The sequence below is a fragment of the Buteo buteo genome, chromosome 11, assembly GCF_964188355.1.
Source record: "Buteo buteo chromosome 11, bButBut1.hap1.1, whole genome shotgun sequence".
Lineage (NCBI taxonomy): Eukaryota > Metazoa > Chordata > Aves > Accipitriformes > Accipitridae > Buteo > Buteo buteo.
The window spans coordinates 31,748,890-31,754,141 of record NC_134181.1 but is presented as its reverse complement, the minus strand read 5'-3'; positions in this window follow the sequence as shown (position 1 = coordinate 31,754,141).

Here is a 5,252-nt window from a genome sequence, read left to right as displayed (position 1 = left end):
ATTTCCCTCCAATACAGAGGACAGCCAGAAGGGGAAGGAATACACAGTTGACCAAAACCCAGATTCATCTAGGCACCATGGGCACCTCTCACTGCATCCTTCAGGACCTGAGGTATGTATTTATTTCTTGAAGCACAGACATGGTGGACATAGCTTTAAACTCTTCTGACTTCATTTTCTCTGTATGGGTCCCCAAGACCCTGAAGAAGATGATTTAAAGAGATAAGTGCTTACTGGTCAGATGTAACTGCGCATTGGGTGTAGTGTTTTCAAAGGTGACCTGCACACTTCTTGGGCTCTCCACACAGGTTTAACTTCTATTCGTTCTCCTTTTGTTGGTTCCCTTCCCATAAATCACCAGAAGGAAAACATGTGGATGTTCCACATGAGGTGGTGAAAGCCAGTAGCAACCCTTAAACAAAAAGTAACCCATGATTAAAAAATGTTAGGGTAAACAAAACCAGCCTTTTCAAATGCCCTTCTCCCCAGAGGCATGCCCTGCAAACACTAATGAACAGGGCTGGCCTGAAAAAGAAAAGTGGGAGCAGCACATTTACAGGTAGCTGCTCAAGTCAGTGCAAAACCTAGTACAATCAGATCTTGTCCTGCAAACATCCATGCCCTTGCTTAACAGCACAGGCAAGCCCAGCCCCTGAAGGAAGTGGGGTAGTTTATAGGCTTAGCCATTTGCAGGATGAGGACCTTATTTTGCTGTCCTGCATTCAAGCCTTGCAGTATAAAGATTGGCACAGGGTTGTGGGCCATGTGTGGCAGAGAGGCTCCCTCCCAGAGGGCTAAGCTGCGCTGGGAACCCAAGAGCCCAGGGTACCTCTCGCCCCACTGATCCACTGCGACAAAACTGCTCGCAACCTATGTATTAGCAACAGCAGGGCTGTGGGCTCCAACCCTGGCTTGTTCTGCATGGCTTAGCCCCCCCCAGGGCTGCACGGCCAAATACTGGGGGAACTTTAATGTTCCTCCAGGCCATCAGAGCAGCCAAACAGGCTGCGGAGGTCAGGGATTAGTCCTGCCTTGGCTTCGATATGCTCTCTTGAGCGCTATCTGAATCTCAAATGCGCCGTGTCTGCAGTTATGTATCTGATCCAGATTGAAGCTCGTTTGCTTGCACAGCCTTGCAACAGAGAGCTCAGTTCAAGCTTGGTAACTTGATGTTTGCCAAGGTTTTGCATTTTGCACTGAGATCTATGCTGCTACCATCACCCACGATGCCAAGTCAGACCACACGTCCTCCTGCCACCCATGAAGCCTGGTAGTACCGGATCCGGGGGGGTTACAAACCCCAGCGAGGACAGCCGCTTACATGTCCCAGGGACCCCGGCGCAGCCAGCCTGCACAGTTTACAGTGTGTTGCAGGCACATCTCAAACTTCTCATGAAAGGCTAAGGAAAAAGGCACCACCAGAGCCCTGGGGCTAGAAAGCAGCCTGGGACAGGCCCATCTCTTGCTGTTCCAGTGCCCACGTGTGGCCAAGCCCTGAATCTTTTCCTCTTTTGCTTTGTTGCATCCAAGTGCAAAGCAAACTCTTTGCAAGGAAAGCAAGTGTCCTCTGCTGGCTGCAAGCAAAAAATGCATGTGGTGATACCCTAGCTAGGGACAGCATTGGAGCAGGGATGTGTTCTGTGGAGTTTGTGACCTGGTTTTTTTTAAAGATGGACAATAAACCAACCGTGAAATGGAGCTACAAGCTGGCTGCTGGCAGCATGCAGCATGGACAAAGAAGGGGATCGGGGTCTCTGTGCCTTTGGGCTGCAGGTGCAGGGCAGGGTGCAGCCCTTCTCCCTCACAGCCCCGTTGCTGCGGGGAACCCCAAGTGGGTCCCCGGTACAGCCCAGGTAAGGCCTGAGGTGGTGGAGGCTGGAAGGGGGGCAGCTGTGCAAGAGGGGCAGGAGATCGGAGGTGCCCAAGGCATAAGAGCAGAAGAACTCTTCACCAGCACGAAGCACATTTTGGGCAGTGCCTGCGGAAAGGACGTAAGAGCAGGGGCCAGAATCCAGCAGGCGTTTGTTCTCTGTGTTTCTGAAATAATCCCTCGGAGATCAACGGGGTTTCACATCTTTCCCCATCTGTTCTTAATCTGTTCGCTTGACAGATGCCAAACCACCATACCCCGTATGGAAAAACACAAAACAAAATACAAAGCCTTATATCTCCTCTGGTTTTATTCAGAAACGTTCACCAGAGCCTGGCTCTGTTCATGCCCCGGGCGCGTGTGGAGGCCCAGGGAGGAACCTGCACGAGGGACAGATCCGCTGTCAGCAGGGTTTTCACAGCAAGGCCCAGAGAACGGGTGGGCAGGGCACAGACTGTACGTGAAGGAGCAGCTTTCTGTTTATGCAAACACCATGGCTCAGGTTGGTCATTATCTGCTGCTGGCATCCCTCGGCTGCTGAGAAGCCTCTACCGACGTCTCAGTCCTGTTGTTCCAGGCGCTGCAGACTTGTCCAGCCAGAGACAGTCCTGGCCAGGCAGGAGGTGGGCAGAGAGAAGGGAACTGCCTTGCTAAACGTCACAGAGCAGATAGATAGGGCCAGAAGGAAAACCAGGATCCTGAACCCCCCGCAAAGGCTTCAGTCAATTGGTCAAGCAACCTCTCATCCCAGTGTTATCTCAGAGTTCATACCTGCAAAATCTATTGAGGACATGAGCAACAGCATTCTAATGGTACCCATGAATACTTTATTTAAGGCTGAGACTCAGCGACTACAGCATTGTCATTATCAGTGCCTGGGCCGAACCATCTCTGATAATAAATAATACAGGATAACTCCCAACATCTAAAATTATTCTATCCTAAGCTGTTCCCATCCTCATCCTATCGATCAGAAGGTCTGAGTGTTTGCAACAGCTCATATAGCAAATGGACTTTAACTTTCTTCTTTCCAAATACTGAAACTGGCTCTTTTCAGGACACTGCCATGTAATTTACAGCTCTATCACCAACTCCTTAATAGTTGCCAGGTTCTTTGGAGCCCTTTGAAAGTGAACGCAATAAAAAGATATGAGCCGAGACTGACCACAAGTTTCACGTCTGCAGGTTCCTACGTGCCTTTTTTGGTCTTTCCAGCAAGCTAATGGAAACCAATTCTGTATCTTCAAGGCAAGATGATGAGGGTTTAGAGTTCCCCTGACTAGTAACAACAGAGAATTGGTACAGCTCTACAGCAGCCAAATGCCAGTGCATCTCTACATTTCAACTGTACCATTAGTCTCAGGTAAGAGAGGGAAGGGAGAGATTTCCTCTTTGCATATCATTTCCTTGATCAATCTGAAACACAACCCTGCCAGTCTGAAAACAGGTTTGAAACAGTGACAGTTAAACACCTGTGCAATTTGTCCATTACCCCAAGAACAGGGTATTTATGTAAGGTTTGGATGAGCAAAAAGGAAGGCTGGGAAAAGATTCAGCAGCTCTGATAGGAGAGAGGAAATGGCACTGTCTTGAGCTGTTAACATCACAGCATGCCCTGCTCTGTTCAGACACTGCTTCACACAAGCCCAAGCCTATGTTAATTTAATAAATGAAAACATCCTGTGCGTCCCCAGTTTGGCAAAGGTAGGATTTGGGGTGAAGGAGATCTCCTTTGCTTACTCTGCATGTTTTGCCAGTATCCCCCAACTCCCTGAAATGTCAAGAGAAAGATCAACAGAGTGAAACGTAATCTCAAAGAGAAACACAATGTTTTTTAAAATGTCCTCACAGCAGCAATCATAATAAAAATACAAACCTGAGGTTTGTAAAAATCTAGCAATAAAACCACAGACATCTTTACAACTCCCAGATACACAGTGCTCCCCGGCAGCAAGCGCAAAAACCCTCCCAGATGCAAGGAGCAAAACTATAACTGGGGAACAGGCCTAATTGTTTTACAGCCTGCAAAAAAAAAAAGCCACACATGACACCAATTCACAGGTCATTACCAGTCACCATCAGGGAAGATAAAATAAAATCCCTTCATTTTTCCTCACCTAGAGACCATGGAGCAGCTGAATTGTATGGAGGTGGAATGCTACACTTACAGGCAAGTACATGGTTTAGGTTCATAAAGCAAGCTCAGATCTTTGTGCTGTTTCCGGGTCATTTAAAGCCCTTTTCTTTGCAAGCCAGATTATAGGCATCGGTACTTCCTCAGCTAACGGTAAACGTGTTCTGTTCCATGGGAATAATCTTTCTTAACATGTGAGGCAGGCCCTTGGGCAATGTAGCTCAGCTTCCCAGTGTGCTCTGGCAGGTTATTTAATATTTCCATGCTTTGAATCTCCCATCAGCAAAAGGAATCCTGTAGTTCTTCCACTCCTTGTCCAACAAAGTTTAAAGCTCTTCACGTGGGCACTGCTTATTATTAGGAGGCAATGGAGGACTGTGGCAGCAGAGGGCTAGCTGCATGCGCGGTGATCAGACTCACCTGAGTATAGAGCAGGATTATAAAGCGCAGAGCGCTGTTGGTGGAGGACATTCTGGTCCCCCTGCAATCGTTTAGCCTCGTACTTTCCTATGCCCTTGACTTTACTCTTGGGTACAGCCAGAATTTTGAATTGCCCACCTGTTTGCCTGTATTGCTGGAGGAGGCAGGCATCAGCTTGCTGAGATGATGGTACTGATTCAGCTATTGATAACTGCAATGACTTGTCTTTTCCTCTGTCTGCCATGGAAATGAACCCATGAGGTAGCAATGATGGGAAATTACTCAGAGAAAAAAAAAGTTCAACGTAGGCCAGGTTTAAAAAGTCCAGAGTAAACACTGCCTCAGCCTAGTACTGTATAACTGTCAAGTCACATTGCAGTAGGTTTCTTGATGCTGATAATTTAACAATTCTTTGGCCCACGGGTACATCTCCCACTGCAAATCTGCTTCTCCAAAGCCGCTTTATCACTGACCTGAAAGGAAGCAATCATGGCATGTGTGTAAATGTATGTGACGAGAGCTAATGCATGGTAATAGCTACAGCACATCTGGCAGGTCTGACAAAACAGACAAGGTTCTGTATGTGTATTTTGCTCCCTGAACATAGAGGTCACTGGCCTTTTTCCTGATGATCTTTGATAGAATACAGTAGGCAGAGCCTGGGCATACATATATAAACCTGTCAGTGATTACTTATATACTTGAGACTAGATTTATTTTTTTTTTTTTTGTAAAAGCCTTAAAAAAAAAAAAAAGCAGATGTCACAGGTCTTCTTTTGACCTACAAAAAAATGTTTGTTCTTCTCTTATTTTTCAGCTATTCACAAC